This window comes from Podarcis bocagei (assembly GCF_964188305.1).
Source record: "Podarcis bocagei genome assembly, chromosome: W".
In the NCBI taxonomy this organism is placed as follows: Eukaryota; Metazoa; Chordata; class Lepidosauria; order Squamata; family Lacertidae; genus Podarcis; species Podarcis bocagei.
In genome coordinates, this window is record NC_138131.1 from 15,847,129 (window position 1) to 15,866,746 (window position 19,618).

A 19,618-nucleotide genomic window follows, 5' to 3' on the forward strand; every position below is an offset into this window, starting at 1 on the left:
GCATTTTGTGTTTTTATATTGCGATTTTTATGTTGTAACCAGTGCTTTTTTCTATTAAAAAAATGTTTGGGGTACTCTGATTTTGACTCATTTTATAGTTCAAATCGGGGAAAATAAATGCAGTACAGTAAATGGACAAAAGAGCAAAGATTCACAAAATGTTTAGGGGTATGCGTACCCCTGCATCCCCCCAGAAAAAAAGCACTGGTTGTAACTGAGGCCTGTGGGTATAGGGCGGTATAACAACAACAACAATGTCTGCCCCTCTCCTTCTCTTCTAGGTTCAGGCGACTGAAGGACATGGCAGCCCGCAAGAAGAAGAAGACCCTTCAAAGTCCCCAAGAAGTCCAGGGTTGCTGTGGGCCCACGTGAGCAAATGCTTCCTTTTCATTTTGGAGTGTAAGGAGGGGTGGCCTTAATGCTCTAATACTCAACTGTGGAAAATAAGTGTGGAAAATAAGTAGAAATGAACTAACCAGCCCCCATGTCCTTTTCTTCTTCTCTTGTTGCAGATGGTTCAGAGACTGGCAGGGTCTTGGCATCACCTGTGGTTAGTATTTGAGAAAACAGCACAGTACATACGAAATCCCTCACTCCACCCCCCCCCCCCATCCACCAGTGCTGTTTATACCCCCATTTTGGCGGTCTCAGGTGCAGATAAGCCCTCCTGCCATGAACTGACAGCCTGACTCTTGCCATTTCAGCAACTGGAGAAGGATGAGATGTTCCTCTCCTGAGTGCTGGCCACTTGCTCGGAGGCCTGCGAGAGAGAAAAGCACAGGTTGAGGTACTCGAAAAAGATGGCCGTCAAGGCAATTGCGGTGAGTGAGAGGTTGCATGAGGTATCCAGGGGTGAGGGGGGCAGGAGAGCTGGGGATGGGATTGGGGGGATGCTGGGCAGAAGGAAGGCCTGGTGGAGTCTGACCAAGATAAGGGTTGTGCAGGCATTTGGCATTAAATTGCCAATTCCTGCACTGAGTTTGGGGTTGGAGGAATCCACCTGATGTCCGTAGGGAACTGACGTTTTCCCCCTCCGCCCTCTGTTCTCTATCAGGATCTCATGGGACGGATTGCGTGCTTTACGCAGCCTGAATTGGTCCTTGCTACGGCACTGGAAGCCCTTTACCAACTGAGGTATACCAGGTATTTTGAGCTTGACAAGGAGCTGGCGGGGGGAGGGGAGCAGAATGTGGAAAGGTGCTACCAGACCTTGCCACTTCAGTGAATTAGATTGGAATAATTGCTTACAATTTCTTGGGTTTCTTGCGTTCAAAAAGCTTTATTTATGCAGCAACTATTTACAGGATGAGTGGAGATGTGAGAGAGAAAATAGAAGCTATATTGTCTAGAGATGACTGCGAAATGGCTCAGCTTTTAGGGGTGGGATTAACTAAGACCTAGAGGCTTGCAACAAAGTGCCAGGTAGACTGCCACATAAACAGTGCCCTCGTGTGTTTATTTTAATTTTACCTTTATTCATTTTTACCCTGTAAAATTGATACGCTGCTTGATTGTAAAAAGTGGTTTAAGCTAACACATGCATTCACTAGAAGTTCAAGAGAATGACCGCTCCCCACTTAAAACGGGGGGCGTCCTTTGCGTGGACGCGCGCAGCCCTAGATCTGGAGCGGCCCCATCAGCATAGGCTTGGCTTTGCCTTCCCTCAGGTGGGATACCTGGAGGTCTCTGCCTACCTCAGTCAGTTGTCCAATCCCACCTGGGGGAAGCGTTGCCAAGGAGACCAGGCCAGGTAGGGGAGGGATTACCTGCCCACACAATAGAGGGAGGATCTTACCTGGGAATCCTCACTTGGCTCCAGAGCTTCTCCCACCCTACCCACCCTCAGTTAATGTCTTCTTTTGCAGGTTAACTTTTCTTCATAGGTTTTGCAGGTTAACTTATCTTCACAGGTATGCGGGCGCTGCTACGTTAAGGTCTCTGTTAAAGGGCTGGAAAGGAATTTCCCTGCATTGGCAGGTTTCGCCTTTCCCGTAGCAAAACGTCACAACTTTGGCGGTATCAGGCCTTGGGCGGAATCCTTTAGTCCATCTTCCTCTTTGCGGCAGCGATACCAGGGTTCCCTGTTAAAGGTGTTTCTGAAGGGAGGCTTTGACCGTACACCAAAAGGTCGTCATTGCTCTCCCCTGCGGCGGTGCCATAACGGGGGCGGCTATCTCTGCTTGATCATATGTTCTCCAGAGCCGGCCCATCCCCCCCACACACACACACTGGATAACCCTGAAGCTCCCTAGGTCCCCGGCTGGGGACTGGGGAGGGAGAACGCCCAATGCCTGAGCCAAGGTCTACCCACATTTGAAATTTAATAAAGTTGTGGCCAATTTAATCCCATAGCACGTTGTCTTGAGTCGTTATTCCACGTGACAGGGGGGACCGCTCAGGATCTGGGGACTCCGCCTGTCCACGCAATGAAATGTATTTGATGCCCCCCCCCCCATATGAGACAGAGTCTAAAAACGTTTCCCTCCTTCTCTCCAGCCTCATGAAGCCCAAATTACCACTGAAGCTCCACAGCCTGATTGTGCATGCAGCCTCTGGGGCGGTCATTGAGGTAAAAACTGAGCCCGACAAGCAGGTAAGTTGTTAGCCTTGAAATTTGACTTCTATAGTTGTTTCTTCTTCACACGCTTTAAGCATTGCTCCCATTGCTCAACATCTGATCTCTCTTTCCCCTGCTTGGCGCATCCTCTCCCTTCCTCAACGAACCCATGTGCATGAAAATTGCCATTGCCTGCAGGAATTAGAGGAACGTTTTACTCTGATGCTGGGAGGCCCCAAGCACTAAGATCCTGAACTTGCTGATGAATGTAAGTATATTGATGGCCTCAGTGGCTGTTTGACCTAGAAAGCTTTCATTGAGAAGCCGCCACCTAGCATATACTTTCTCAGCAGTGCACCTCTTGGGCCCTTCCCCTCTTGTAAGGCAAGCTGGCCACATGGAATAGCCAGCAAAGGCCCACTTGCCCAGACAACCAAAGGAGGGCCTTGGATGCAGAGCTACAATTTGGGGCTGGAGGACATTGCCATTTTAGAACAGAAACGGATCTCTCTCTGAGAGTGTAAAGGGCTTCACAGTGGTCTGCCTCTTTCCCCCAGACCAGCCTCCTGATTCTGAGGTCCCCTTTCCTCCCACAGGAACTGAGAGGTTACACAACAAGTGCGATTGCAGCGGAGAGGCAACTGGCAGCCAGTGGCATTAGCTGGCTGATGTCCTATGCAAGAAGGCTCAGCTGCCTGAAGGTAAGTCTCTCACCTTTGGCACCTTCACAGCCCCAAGAGGCTCCCAGAGTGGCTTGTGAAAGGATTCCCACAGGAGGAATCACAGTCTGGTATCAGGCGCACAACACAATGTGTGTCCCTGGGATGCCGGACAAGGCTGGAGACATTTCCTGCCCTCTTCCTTGATCTTACACTTCCACCTCTGCCTAGTAGGCTGCAGGACCCATTGAGGTCGCCTGGGGCAAGGGATTGGGGCCAGGCAATAGAACTCACTCATCCCATGATGGAAGCAAGTCTTCCCTGGCTTGGGTCTGCTTCCATGTTCTCTTGCACCCATTATTTGGGGGGGAGGGTTTAGGATCAGATCAGTCATCTGATCCAGTACTGTCTTTTCTTTTCTCTACAGCATGTTCTCATCCCTCTGGAGCTGGCTCACTTCTGACCCAAAGAAGGTAACACCCACAGCCTGTGGACATGGGACGCACTTTCCAGAGCCCACTCAGTAGCTGCAGCATCCTTGCTTGATGCAGACCTCCTGGGTCATGTGGCTATGAAATCCTGCCACAGCACAAACATGGCTCTTTCTCTCCAGGGCCAAACTGCAGGCTTGGAAGGAGTCGTTGCCACCAAAGACAGGATCCATAAAGCCTCATTGTAAATAGGGTGGAATGGGTGCCAGGTAAATTTGGTGAATCAGTAAATGTGGCATAAATTCATCTCTCTTCTCCTTCATTCTCTTCCAGATGACATAATACTTGATGTCAATTTCGATTATGGGGATAAGACACAAGTTTCAAGGCTCAGCAATGATGGAGTGGCAATTTTTGCTTGCTGTTTCATTGTGTGTTGTTGCTAATTGTGATCATTGCTGTTGTTTCAGAAATCTTTCCTATGCAATATTACTTTTTTATTGCTTTTAAATTGTTGCTTTTTAAATTGTCCTTGTAAAGGAAAGTGTTCTGCTAATGTTGATTGTATTCTGAATTGCTTCAAGAAGCCTCATAGCAATGAATAATATTAAGAGTAATAATTATTTTACCTGCCTTAATTATAATAAAGCATTGACATGCATATTTTAAATTAGTGGTTAAGGTCTTAAACTACACATTTTAATAGTTTCACATCTGTATTATTTACTGTGTTCTAGTTTATAGATTTTGATTTTAACCTACATATATATGAGAGCCAGTGTGGTGTAGTGGTTAAGAGTGGTAGTCTCGTAATCTGGAGAACCGGGTTTGTGTCTCCGCTCCTCCACATGCAGCTGCTGGGAGACCTTGGGCCAGTCACACTTCTCTGAAGTCTCTCAACCCCACTCACCTCATAGAGTGTTTGTTGGGGGGGGGGGAGGGAAAGGAGAATGTTAGCCGCTTTGAGACTCCTTAGGGTAGTGATAAAGCGGGATATCAAATCCAAACTCTTCTTCTTCTTCTACATGTTCTCTATCTCTGTATAAGTCCATATTCTGGTTTGTGACTGTAATAAATTGATTCGTTCATTCAATAAAGCTTCGGTGGTTTTGAAATTCAGTAAATTGTCTCTGCCTCCATTTTTTGGTATTGAGGGAAACGCTCTATAAAATAATCAGAAAACATCAGGGTTGTAGTCAGCATCAGTCCTTTCCACAGCAGACCTATTTAAATTGATGGGCACAAATTACGTGGATGTGTTGATTTTGACGCATCTATTCTGAGTAAAACTCAGTTGACTACTACTCACAGGATATCATGGAATTGTAGAGTTGGAAGGGACCACAAGAGTCATCTAGTCCACTCCCCTGCAATGCAGGAATATTTTCCCCAACGTGGGGCTCAAACCCACGACCCTGAGATGAAGAGTCTCACACTCTACTGACTGAGCTATGGGCAGATATCTTGTTTGATAAATGTGTCCCTTGGAAACATTTTGGTTTTATCCTCTTTGCAGGAGTTGCTATGCCTGATCATTCCATCTAGTTCCGTCGAAAGAGAGGTGGGGGTTGTTTTCTGATTTCTTAATTGTGAATATTTGGGGGGGGGAGGGGAGGCATAGGTGGAAAGGAGATACTCAGATGGACCAGAGTGAAATGGGGGCTTCGGGATGGCTTGGGGAATTCTAAAAGTGTCACATCCAAACCAAAACTCTTGGTTGTTGGATGCCCCTGCCTTCTGTCATCATTTGAGTTTTCCTCTGCTTCCCTTTCAAGCTGCTGTCTGGAAGGAGGCCAAAGCCCACTTAAACATAAGAATGATTATAAGAAAGCATTCATTCAACAGCCAGAGTTGAATGAAGATGATGTGTTAGGATGAGAATGAGATAATTAAACCATTCTGCAACACACACACACACACACACACACACACACACACACTGCAATCCGAACCCCAGTACTGTTATGAGGACAATGGTCACAACCACACAAGAACCATTGCACTAAGAGTCACAGATTCACACAACACATCCTGGGAACCTCTGTTTGTTAAAGATCTAACATCTCTCAGCACCCTTGGCAAACTACAGTTCCCAGGATTCAAAATAGTCTGGGCCCTGCCCCCCAGGCCAGGTGGAAAGGGCCTTGCAGGTAGCAGCCTTCACAACTCACAACCGGGCAAGGCCATCATGATGATACACAGTTCAATAGGGCAAGGTTTCTGGCAGGTAGTCATCTAAAGTCTACCAGATTGTCCACGCAGACCTTGTCGGTCCACTTGCAACCTCTCTAGGTGGAGCAAAGTATTTCATGGTATTGATTGATGCTTTTTCCAGGTACATTCATGTGTTCATGCTCAAGCAGAAATCAGAAGCGTTTCCTAGGTTCATTTTGCTTGGTTGCAAAATGTCCATGGAAAGCAACTGCAAAACCATTGGTTGGCTTTCATTGAGTTCTGTGGACACAGTAAAAAAAAACTGTCATCTGGTTTCTCTCTGGATGTTCGGATTGTTGAACACAGATTTGCTCTCCACCGTAACCGTGTCTCTCAGCATACCACTTTATTTCCCCCCAGATAGGTGGCTACTATTCACTTGTAGGAAGATGTGCTTATTTAGATTACAACACTGCAGTGGGAGCAAAAGCCACCTTTCTTCTCTCAAGAGGGTTAGTCTAGTTTCTGTTGTTACGGAAAAATCCAGGTGGGAGGCTGCTCGGAGCCTGTGGGTCCCTGCGGAACAAGGAAGGAGTCCAGCCACCAACCGGAGCAAATAGCGTAGACCAAAGTTTATTGCGCAACAGGTTCAAAGAAGAATTGAACCCCGAGAACGGGGTGACAATGATTTTTAAAAGTTCGTATCTTATCCCAGCAGACAGTTCGCTAAACATCACCACTCCATCAGAAAAGGGGAGGGTTATACATGATTATCATAGGAGGAATGTGTTGGGGTAACATGCAAATACAGGATATGTCTTGGGAAGTACATTCTAAGCACCTACTGCAAGAGGACAATATAACTTTGGTTTGCATAGTCTGCCGCCTGGGTTTTGCCTAGCGATTGTCACCTACGGGTAAAGTACCTTCCTGTGAGTACGTGACCTCCCGCTTGGGGAATTCTGGCAGGGACCGAGGGGTTCCCAAGTCCTTGGCCAACGAAGCAGACTGGCGGTGGAATGAAGAGAATTGGTGAAACCAGTGTTTTTCTATGAATTTCCCTTTAAAAAAAAAAAAAATTAACCGGCCAATCAAATCAAATTAAATCACATCACATAAATTCTGAATTACAAAGCCGAATTTTAAATTTTGTTTGGGGGACCCATATTTCAAGATTCAAAGGGGGATTCTGATCATCTTCTTGCTACTGCATTAATGTCCAAATCAGTCCAAACAAAGTTCATAATTCTATCCAGTCTTATCTTGCTGTTTCCACATGACATCTTGTTCATATATTTTCTCTTTCTTTATGATCTCTTCTGATAGTCTCCTTAAGCTGATAAACACCAATAATAATCCTGTGTGAATTTTTCCGTTCTTCCAATCCTCAAATCGAGATGGCTTCCATATATCGTCGCCTTCATAGATAACATCGCTCTTTCCATCATTAATTACAGAACTGTCGCTCTTAAGTCCCTCTGAGGAGTTTCACCCACAATATAAGAACAGCTCTATTTCTCCTCCCAGACTCAAGACCTCTGACAAAACTTCCCAATATGGTGACGGCATTTTTAACTGCGTCATTCCAAAGCCCTTATACATTCTACGCTCTTCTTAAAACATGCTTTGGTTCGAAAGTTTATCTCCACACAGCCTTAAATCCACAGCTTAAGTCCTTAAAACGACATTTCTGACTTGTGGTGGGAGGGGATTCTTGTTTAATCACATAAGGAAAGAAAGGAAAGTTTCCCCCCCTCCCCCATCAGTCATTTGTCATACCGAGTCTTGGCATGTCTTCTCATAATCTATGCTTGTTCCTCCGACTCATCTTGTTTTATCAGAGATCTCTTCTGTTAGCAGTCTTTACTCCCCCTCCTTCCTTGAAATATGTGCATTCCTTCATCCAAATTGTTTCTTTTGAAGTTCTTGCAGCTAGTGGCGTGGATCAGGGACGGCGTCCAGGAGCGCCGAAATCCCACAGGAGGGCTTTGTGCCTAGTGCCCCCACCCCCACAAATTTGGGGGTGGTATAGGGCACAGCAGGGAAGGGCAGTCCCCCCCCACCATCCTGGGGGGGGTAGGGAGGCTAATTACTCCCATCATAGCCTCCAAATTACCTCGTGTGGGTCGGAGAGATGTTATTGTCAGCCATCTTCTGATGCGCCCTCTAGTGCCCCCCTGTGATTTTCTATGAATTTCCAAGTGTTTTTAGGCTTTTTTTAATACAGACGGTTCTTTTTGGAAGTGGCCTGGCCTGACATTGCTACATTGTATCTAGCTGGACCATAAAGAAGGCTGATCGCCAAAGAATTGATGCTTTTGAATTCTGGTGCTGGAGGAGACTCTTGAGAGTCCCATGGACTGCAAGAAGATCTTATTATTATTATTATTCAAAGTTATAACAAGACATATTATCCAAAAACATATCCTTATTCCGCCCCATTTTTCCTCCTCCCCCCCACAGAAGCCACCCCACCCCCCGACTTCCCTCAGTTCCAATCTTTGGTTTCTCTAATAATGCTGTTTTCTGCATGTTACAAAGTTGTATAGATCCTCAAACTGTTTAGCTGATTATTATCAGTAAAAAAATTGTGAATGTTTATTCAAAAACTGCCAAGGAGTCCAGTTCTCTTTGTTGCATTTTCAGATACTTTGTGAAAGGTTCCCATTCATCCTTAAAGTCACTGTTATCCTTGTCCCGTAGCTTATATGTCAATTTTGCCAGTTCTGCATAGTCCATCAATTTTTTTTGCCATGGTTCTTTAGTTGGGGTTTCTTCAGTCTTCCATCCTGCAAGAAGATCAAACCTATCTATTCTTAAGGAGTGCTCACTGGAAGGACAGATCGTGAAGCTGAGGCTCCAATACTTTGGCCACCTCATGAGAAGAGAAGACTCCCTGGAAAAGACCCTGATGTTGGGAAAGATTGAGGGCACAAGGAGAATAGAATAGAATAGAATAGAATCATAGAGTTGGAAGAGACCACAAGGGCCATCGAGTCCAACCCTCTGCCAAGCAGGGAACACCATCAGAGCACTCCTGACATATGGTTGTCAAGCCTCTGCTTAAAGACCTCCAAAGTAGGAGACTCCACCACACACCTTGGCAGCAAATTCCACTGTCGAACAGCTCTTACTGTTAGGAAGTTCTTCCTAATGTTTAGGTGGAATCGTCTTTCTTATAGTTTGGATCCATTGCCCCGTGTCCGCTTCTCTGGAGCAGCAGAAAACAACCTTTCTCCCTCCTCTATGTGACATCCTTTTATATATTTGAACATGGCTATCATATCACCCCTTAACCTCCTCTTCTCCAGGCTAAACATGCCCAGCTCCCTTAGCCGTTCCTCATAAGGCATCGTTTCCAGGCCTTTGACCATTTTGGTTGCCCTCCTCTGGACACGTTCCAGTTTGTCAGTGTCCTTCTTGAATTGTGGTGCCCAGAACTGGACACAGTACTCCAGGTGTGGTCTGACCAGAGCAGAATACAGTGGCACTATTACTTCCCTTGATCTAGATGCTATACTCCTACTGATGCAGCCCAGAATTTCATTGGCTTTTTTAGCTGCCGCGTCACACTGTTGGCTCATGTCAAGTTTGTGGTCAGCCAAGACTCTTAGATCCTTTTCACATGTACTGCTCTCAAGCCAGGTGTCCCCCATCTTGTATTTGTGCCTCTCATTTTTTTCCCCCAAGTGCAATACTTTACATTTCTCCCTGTTAAAATTCATCTTGTTTGTTTTTGCCCAGTTCTCTAATCTGTCAAGGTCGTTTTGAAGGGTGATCCTGTCCTCTGGGGTGTTAGCCACCCCTCCCAGTTTGGTGTCATCTGCAAATTTGATCAGGATGCCCTTGAGTCCATCATCCAAGTCGTTGATAAAGATGTTGAATAAGACCGGGCCCAAGACAGAACCCTGTGGCACCCCACTAGTCACTCTTCTCCAGGATGAAGAGGAACGATTGATGAGCACCCTTTGGGTTCGGTCAGTCAGCCAGTTACAAATCCACTGAGTGGTAGCAGAGTCAAGACCGCATTTTACCAGCTTCTTTACAAGAATATCATGGGGCACCTTGTCAAATGCCTTGCTGAAATCAAGGTAGGCTACATCCACTGCGTTCCCTTCATCTACCAGGCTTGTAATTCTGTCAAAAAACAAGATCAGGTTAGTCTGACATGACTTATTTTTCAGAAATCCATGCTGACTATTGGTAATCACAGCATTCCTTAATAGGTGCTCACAGACTGTTTGCTTAATGATCTGCTCCAGAATCTTCCTTGGTATTGATGTCAGACTGACTGGGCGGTAATTATTTGGGTCCTCTCTTTTCCCCTTTTTGAAAATAGGGACAACATTTGCCCTCCTCCAGTCTGCCGGGACTTCGCTGTTCTCCAGGAATTCTCAAAGATGACTGCCAGTGGTTCTGAGATCACATCTGCCAGTTCTTTTAATACTCTTGGATGCAGTTCATCTGGCCCTGGAGACTTGAATACATCTAAACTAGCCAAGTATTCTTGTACTATCTCCTTAGTTATTCTGGGCTGTGTTTCCTTTGCTGAATCATTTGCTCCAAATTCTTCAGGTCGGGCATTGTTTTCTTTATCGGAGAAGACTGAGGCAAAGAAGGCATTGAGGAGTTCAGCCCTTTCTGTGTCCCCTGTTTGCATTTCACCATCTTCTCCTCTGAGTGACCCCACTGTTTCTTTGTTCTTCCTTTTGCTACGAACATACCCATAAAAGCCTTTTTTGTTGCTTTTAACCTCTGTGGCAAGCCTGAGTTCATTCTGTGCTTTAGCTTTTCTGACTTTGTGCTGGCTATTTGTTTGAATTCCTCTTTGGTGGTTTCCCCCCTTTTCCATTTTTTGTACACATCCTTTTTTAATCTTAACTCAGTTAAAAGTTCTTTAGATAGCCACCCTGGCTTCTTTAGGCACCTTCCATGTTTCCGCCTCATTGGTATTGCCTGACGCTGTGCTTTTACTATCTCCCTCTTAACAAACTCCCAGCCATCATGAACTCCCTTTCCTTTTAGTATTACTGTCCATGGGATCTCACCCAGCACTTCCCTAAGTTTTATGAAGTCGGCTTTCTTAAAGTCAAGAAATTGAGTCCTAGTATGCTTGGCTGCTCCTTTCCGCTGTATAGTAAACTTCAGAAGAACATGATCACTCGCGCCTAATGATCCTTCCACTTCTACCCCACTAACAAGGTCATCAACATTGGTTAGGACCAGATCTAAAATGGCTGTTCCTCTTGTTGCTTCTCCCACTTTCTGGACAATGAAGTTGTCTGCAAGGCCAGTGAGGAATCTGTTTGACCTTAAGCTCTTGGCTGAGTTTGACATCCAACAAATATCCGGGTGATTGAAGTCCCCCATTACTACTATCTCCCTTCCGTTTGCATGCTTGGCCATCTGTTCCAGGAAGGCATCATCTATGTCCTCCGTTTGGCTTGGGGATCTATAGTAAACTCCCACAATGAGATCTCTGCTATTCTTCTCTCCCTTAATTTTGACCCAAATGCTCTCACTTTGGCTTTGAGGTTCTAAATCTTGGATCTCTTCACAGGTATACACATCCCTGACATATAACGCCACTCCTCCTCCTTTCTTGTCTGGTCTGTTTCTCTGAAATAGATTGTATCCCCCCATTATTACATTCCAATCGTGGGACTTATCCCACCAGGTTTCAGTGATGCCTATTATGTCATATTTATTTTGCTGTACCAAGAGCTCAAGCTCATCTTGTTTATTTCCCATGCTTTGCGCATTAGTGTACAGACATTGAAGTCCATTAATCATTCCCACGTGTCTCATATTTAAGGATTTTTTCCTCCCACCACTAGGTCTGCGTGCTGTTTGCTCCATTTGGTCTATGACATTTGGATGATCATCTTCATCAATTGATAGACTCCTACCTTCAGGAGCACTGTCTCCCTCCCCCACATTAGTCAGTTTAAAGCCCTCCTGATGAGGTTTCTGAGATTTTTGGCAAAAACATTTCTCCCAACCGTTGTGAGGTGCAGCCCATCGCTTGCCAGAAGTCCATCTTCAAGAAACTGCAGTCCGTGATCTAAGAATCCAAACCATTCCTGTTTACACCATTTGCGAAGCCAGCTGTTCACTTCCACTATTTTCCCCTCTCTCCCTGGGCCACGTCGTTCAACTGGGAGGACAGATGAGATGACAATTTGTGCATTTAGTTGCTTCAATTTCCTGCCAAGAACCTCGGAATCTCTTTTGATCTTCTGGAGGCTATTGCTTGCAGTGTCATTGGTTCCCACATGAACCAAGAGGAAGGGGTATTTGTCAGTGGGTTTTATGATTCCTTGCAGTCGTTCAGTTACATCTTGGATCTTAGACCCGGGGAGACAGCACACTTCCCGAGACATCTTGTCAGGCCCACAGATCACTGCTTCTGTTCCCCTCAGTAGGGAATCCCCTATCACCACTACACGCCTCCTCTTAGGTTTGGTCGGGGTTCTTCCGTGAGCTGTCCGTTCCAAGGTCGCCTGCACGTTCCCTGAGGACTGACTTTGCTGCTCGTCTTCATATACCTGATCGACTGTAATGAGGGAGAGATCCTCAAATGGAGTCTGCTCTTCGTCTTCCATGCTAGGGGAGAGGACCTCAAAGCGATTGTGTATTTCTAAACAATCAGAGCGAACCCTGGGCCTCCTACTTCTTTGAGTCACGTTTCTCCATATATCTGGCTCCTGTGTTGGTGAACTAGCCTCCTTCTCAGGGGAGTCCCCTGTGTCTTCCTTGGTGGGGACGGTGTGCTCTGTTGCTTCCAAGAAGAGCTCCAGCTCTCTAATTCTTTGGAGCGTAGCTACACGTTCCTCCAGTTGCTGGACTTTGTCTTTTAAGAGGGCAATCAACATGCAATTGCTGCAGGTAAAGCTGCCTGCAACCTTTGGCAAGATGGCAAACATTGCGCAGGAATCACAGGCGACTGCAGCTGTTCCCTCCCCCTCCATCCTGAGAACGTGTCGTTGGGGGTGGCTACAGCGGTCCTCCATCATAAAAAGCGTGAAGACAGGACAAATAACTCCCCCCACAAGAAAAAAACCTAGGTCTCCCCCAACAAACGTTTGAGACTAGCTCCCCTAAATCTAAAAGATGGATCAAACTGCTAATCAGCCACAAAGAAACACACACACACAAGAAAACCTTTTTTGCTCCTTCTTCAACTGCTGCCCTGCTAGGTCTGATAAGCTCCTCCCACAGCTAATCCCCTGCCTCAACAGAAACCCTGCCCTCTCTGACCTTTGCACAGGGAGAACAGCTAATCAGCCACAAAGAAACACACACACACAAAAAAACCTTTTTTGCTCCTTCTTCAACTGCTGCCCTGCTAGGTCTCATAAGCTCCTCCCACAGCTAATCCCCTGCCTCAACAGAAACCCTGCCCCCTCTGACCTTTGCACAGGGAGAACAGCTAATCAGCCACAAAGAAACACACAAGAAAACCTTTTTTGCTCCTTCTTCAATTGCTGCCCTGCTAGGTCTGATAAGCTCCTCCCACAGCTAATCCCCTGCCTCAACAGAAACCCTGCCCTCTCTGACCTTTGCACAGGGAGAACAACTAATCAGCCACAAAGAAACACACACACACAAGAAAACCTTTTTTGCTCCTTCTTCAACTGCTGCCCTGCTAGGTCTGAAGGGGACAACAGAGGACGAGATGGTTGGACAGTGTTCTCGAAGCTAGCAGCATGAGTTTGACCAAACTGTGGGAAGCAGTGGAAGATAGGAGTGCCTGGTGTGCTCTGGTCCATGGGGTCACGAAGAGGCGGACATGACTAAACAACTAAACAACATCTAGTTTTGATTGGATTAACAGGGTAACGAGGTTTTGATTGACTCAGTCCGTTGTTCTCGCAGCGGGAGCTGTCATCACCTTGTCAGCGCTCAGTGGAGCGTGCAAAACAGCTGGAGCTGAGCTGCCTCTGCAGAGCCATGGTATTGCTGCGATTGGTTGAAGGGCTACATTCAACGCCATCTGATTGGCTAGAGTGCATCCTCATGCAAATACATTGTCGTGTATAGCATCGGGATACGGGGTCAGAAATGGCGCTTTCTTCTTTGGGTTTTGGACTTTTGTGTGGTGCTAGGTGCAACGTTGTGACGGGGCGAGGGGAGTCCTAGTGTGGCAGGGTTCCCTTGAGATCATCGCCTCGGGCTCTACGTCTCTTACTCGGGAGTAAGACTTCGTTCATATGCCCCCCTCCATTCTGTAATACTATTCATAAGGACTTCATGGAGTGTGCACTCTTGCAGGGTCTGCTTCCAGAAACTACTATTGCAGTTGTATATATTTTGGCAGAAATGGTTTACAAATATGCACGATGGCAAGCAGGCAGACAGGAACAGTTACAAATCAACCTTGGTCCTGCCTAGCCTGGAAGCTGTTTCCAACTAGTGAACTAGAAACCTTTCAGCAACCTTTACAACCATCTTTAAACCCCGAAGTTTGTATTTTCTTTAGCTTTCTCTAGAGAAGGGGCTGTTTTGTATATTGGAGCAGAATAGTGTATTAGCTCTAATGTTTTGTTTAAAGCAAGCCCTTGTTAAGTACCGTCAGCTGAATTGGGCTTGTGCCCAGATCTTAGCACACTAACCGATAAAACAGGTGAGGGTAACCTCTGGCCCTCCAGACGTTGCTGAACTACACTTCTCATCATCCTGCCCATTGGCAATGCTGGCTGGGGCTGAGGAATTTCAAGGAAGCTTTTGACTTGCCCCTACCTACACCTACCTACACACTGAACGAAGGAGCAAGAAAGCAAAAGGCAAGTTAAGAATTCCAGAGTTTTCCAAATGCTATGGCATCTCAGTGGGGCTCCCTTGCCAATTGATGGTAAAGCAAGCCATTGGACAGGCCATCATGCATGAGGATGGTTTTTCAAATGGATTTGAATCACACTTTGACTTTTTTCTAATTCAAGATAGTGCCTCACGAAAGCATGGAGCTTTGCAGAGTCCTTTGGAGACTGTGGAAAAGAGAGAGGCTTGGCACCAGAAGAAATTCATAACTTGCTGAACATCGCACTCAGTGCCAAGCTTGGTAAAGAAAACATGTTTTGGCTTCTCTTTCCCCTTGGCAGTAAAGTATGTCAAAGTAGCTGCATTGCCCTGCCTTCTCCCTTAACAAGAACCTGGGCTGCTTCTTGCTTGTGAGAAATTATAAATAGTGAAGATGTTAAGAATGTTAAGCAGTGTCTTTCAATGTCTTGCAGGCACAGTGATAAGCACTAGGCTACTGAAGAATCTGATTCCCATTTCCGTAACAACAGAGGATTCTCTTATTTCAGCTGTGTCTTGGCTCTGTGCTCGCAAGTGTTCTAGTGACTTTCAGGTAACTTGGAAAGCATGGTAATGATGTCTTCGTTCTGAAGAATGATATTTCCCCCAGTCTGACTTAGTTATCCTGGTGATGATTCAGCTAGATGTTGTACACGCTGACCATATTCCAGAAGGGGTTTGTTGTCTTGGTCTTGCTTTGGCTTACTGAGATCTGTCTTCCCCCTATAGGTGCTCATTCTAAAATGGATAATTGTAACGTTTGACTTCATTGATCAGAAGGAAAATATTAGTGCTCTCTATGGTTTCTTCTTCCGCTTCTTACAATATGAGAAATTGGTAAGATAAAAAGGAATGTGTTATTTTGAAGGAACTCACTTTTATTCTGACATTAACCCAAATCAAACAATAAAGAGTACTTTCCGACCACACAACAGGACACCATGTGAAAAGTGGGGCCTTAAAAATACCTTTCCCATTTCCTTCCTTTTCCTGTTTTGTTACTTCCTAATGGGCGCCAATCGCAGCGCCCCCCGGGTGCATGGCATGTTCAGGCACGCAGGCAGGCAGGCAGCTATCCAATGTCGATCCCGCCCGTTCCTCCCTCCACCCCCCTCAAAGACAGCCGCGCAGGCAGCTATCCGATGGAGGGAGGGAGGGAAATCCTGTTCTGCACAGCTATCAGTTCGGGTGTGATAGTCTTATGTTTGCATACTTATTGGAAAATAAAACTAATTTATTTTAGAGCTTGTATTTGTGTGTATTCATGGTACTATTTGTAGACCCAGTAGATGGCAGTGTGGTGTGGAGAGTGTTTTTGGCAGCGAAAGGATAGAGGGTGGAACGTTGACCATTCAAAGGCACTATAAGCAATATATATATATCTCCACATTTTCCTAGCTATGTTTTCCCATAAAAGTATACACTTGAATACATTTGAATCAAATACATTTGGAACAAGTGATTGTTATATTTAAGGAACATTCTCTAGGCGATGAGATTGGGGGGAAATACAAAAACCCATTTGGATACATTTAGAAAAGTACAGCATTTTGAGGAATAATACATTTGAGTCGAAAAATACATTCAGATCTATTCTTAAAGTCAATGAGAAAGATACAGCAAAAACGATACAATTCGATACAGCGAAAAACGATCCATTCCCCAAGGCACAGTTGACCTTCTTGTAGGGTGTTAAGGCAGAATACGATATATTTGATATTGGTAGGGTCTCCTTCATTCCCCTCTCTGACCCTGACTCTCTTAGGGCACAGTGATCATCCCAGAGTGCGGGTACAACTTCTGCCGGTCCGGCCTGATCCAGTGCAGCGGGGCAAAAAGGAGGCTGGCTTCCTGTCCTCAATGCCGAGTTGGAGTCCAGAGAAGGAGCCTCATCCGCAATCAGCAATTGGCTACATTTGTAGAAGTAGCCAAGAATCTCAGTCTTCAAGAGGGAAAGGAGGAAAAGGAGGAGTCTGTGAGAAGCACCAGGAGCCCCTGAAACTCTTTTGCAAGGAGGATGAAGCCCCCATCTGTGTGGTTTGAGTCTTTCGAAGGGGATATTGTAGCTCTCATGGCCTTGCTGTGGCTGAGCAGCAGCCATCTTCCTCCCCCCGGGGCAACTCACGCGTTGCCAGCTAGCCGGTCCTCTGAAGCAGCAGCCTCCTCTTGGCTCTGCTCTTCACCAGCGTCTCCCACTGCCTTTCCTGGCAGGAGCTCAAAGCAGCTCAAAGCTGGCAGTCTTCTTCCCTCCTCACACTTGGCAGGAAACATGGAAGATCCAAAACCTTTGCCAATTAATCCTGCCGTCCAGTCAGCGCTCCCCTGCGTAGCTCTGCTGGGGCTGACCTGGGCAGAGAAACAGAGTTGCAGCGGTCCTGCAGTCCGTGTGAGATAGAGGGATAAATCAGTCCAGAGACAGTCCGTTGCTATCTCTAAAAGTGTTTATTTACACAGCAATAAATCCATCAGAACTTTCCGGCATCTCTCCGGTGCTTAGAGCACACGCAGCTTCTTTGCAGCGTCTCTCAGTCTAAAGTGAAAACAACTCTCACAGACAAAGACGGACAAAGCCTGTGACGTACGGCCTTGCGTCAGGCCCCTCCCAGATACAGGACACCAAGGAGTTTTAACCCTGTAAACTCCAAACTCCACAACTCTGAGGGAAGGGGGGGGTTGCTTAATCCCCACTGCACAATGGAACAAAATACCATGTGCTTACCAGGAAGTTATCTCAGAAAAATACTACTCAACTCAAAATCACAATCCAACGCAATCCTTCAGAAATACACAAAAATATGCAATACTGGGCCCAATAAACCTTTGTGGGAATGTTCAGGGATGCAGGAGAGGATATATTGACTGATTATATCCTTTTTTCTTTTTTAAAAAAGATATTTATTAAAGTTTCACAAATTATATAATCAGACACAACAATACAAACAAACACAAACAAGGAAAAACAAGTATAATTTCAAATCCTTATTTTCTTAAAACTTACTTCACCGACCTCCTCATACCTCCCCTTTCTGCATTCCAATTTCAAATTTCTAGTTCAGCAAATCCTCACCCATAATTTTATCTAATTGTTAACCTTTCTTTTCTTTTGACTTAATCTTTACAACTGTAATCCACTTACTTTCTAAAGCCACATCATTTTAACACTCATTAATTTTACAATGTTTCTTAAGATAGTTCTTAAATTTCTTCCAATCTTCTTCCGCCATCTCTTTCCCCTGGTCTCGGATTCTGCCAGTCATTTCTGCCAGTCCCATATAGTCTATCACCTTCATCTGCCATTCTTCCAAGGTGGGTAGATCTTGTGTCTTCCAATACTTTGTGATGAGTATTCTTGCTGCTGTTGTGGCATACATAAAGAATGTTCTGTCTTTCTTTGGCACCAATTGGCCGACAATGCCCAAGAGAAAGGCCTCTGGTTTCTTAAGGAAGGTATGTTTAAATACCTTTTTCATTTCATTATATATCATTTCCCAGAAAGCCTTAATCTTTGGGCATGTCCACCAAAGGTGAAAAAAAGTACCTTCAGTTTCTTTACATTTCCAACATTTATTATCAGACAAGTGGTAAATTTTTGCAAGCTTGACTGGAGTCATGTACCACCTATAAATCATTTTCATAATATTTTCCTTTAAGGCATTACATGCCGTAAATTTCATACCGGTGGTCCACAACTGTTCCCAGTCAGCAAACATAATGTTATGACCAATATCTTGTGCCCACTTTATCATAACCGATTTCACTGTTTCATCTTGAGTATTCCATTTCAACAGCAAGTTATACATTCTTGACAAATTCTTAGTATTGGGTTCTAACAGTTCTGTTTCTAATTTTGATTTTTCCACCTGGAAGCCAATTTTCCTGTCCAACTTGTAAACCTCCATTATTTGATAATAATGAAGCCAATCTCGCACTTTAACTTTTAGTTTCTCAAAACTCTGCAATTTCAGTTTATCCCCTTCCTGTTCCAAAATTTCCCAATATTTCGGCCATTTGGCCTCCATATTGAGTTTTTCCACAGCCTTTGCCTCCATTGGCGACAACCACCTTGGGGTTTTATTTTCCAATAGATCTTTATATTTAATCCAAACATTATATAATGCTTTCCTGACAATGTGATTTTTAAAAGCTTTATGAGCTTTCACCTTATCGTACCATAAATATGCATGCCACCCAAAAATGTTATTAAAACCTTCTAGGTCCAAAATGTCTGTGTTCTCAAGAAGCAGCCAGTCTTTCAACCAGCAGAAGGCTGCTGATTCATGGTAAAGTTTAAAGTCTGGCAGGGCAAATTCCCCCCCCCCCCTTTCTTTTGCATCAGTTAAAATTTTAAATTTTAGTGGAAGAGGATTGGAAAAAATTCAAGGACTATTTGCAAAAGCATTGTAAACTTTATGAATGTTAAAATGATGCAGGATATAAAAACAATATGGCATTAGTAAACTAGTGGAAGGGAATATGAAAATAATTGAATTACAAGAACAAAGATGAAATTTGAATAATATTATGTCAAGTATAAATATTTAAATATTTGATAACAACTGGTAAAATTGGAGACATAATTGTTGAAGTATATAATCTAAAACAATTTTTAAAAGAAGGTGAGGTATTGCGGAACATGATTTTGTAACTTGGGAAACAGAAAAGGGAGATGTGAGGGAGTCATGAAAGAGGGTTATGAAAATGATACTTAAGAAAATGAATTATTTTCTCTTTTATTTTTTTATGTACTTCTTATCTGTATTTTTGTATGTTTTTTATGCTTCTTTTTTCTGTTTTCTTTTTTCTTTTGATTTAAATATGTTGTACTGTTTGGATTCTTTAAAATCTTTAATAATTATTTTATGAAAAAAAAATAAATAAATTTTATTCTGGGTTTCTTGCCCTGCCAGACAAATTTCGAGATATATTTCTGCCACTTCTTGAAACAATCCATCTTGTCCACAATTTGCAATGTTTGAAACAAAAACAACATTCTAGGCAATACATTCATTTTAATCACA

The 19,618-nt window shown here is 44.5% G+C and overlaps 1 long non-coding RNA gene across 1 annotated transcript; it reads left to right on the top strand.

The window, feature by feature from the left end:
• The first annotated feature begins 769 nt into the window (after positions 1-769).
• On the top strand, positions 770-2,575 carry LOC308577931. The gene is made up of 3 exons (XR_014003778.1): positions 770-821; positions 1,055-1,134; positions 2,497-2,575. It is a non-coding gene; the product is annotated as an uncharacterized lncRNA (long non-coding RNA).
• Positions 2,576-19,618: the final 17,043 nt, after the last annotated feature.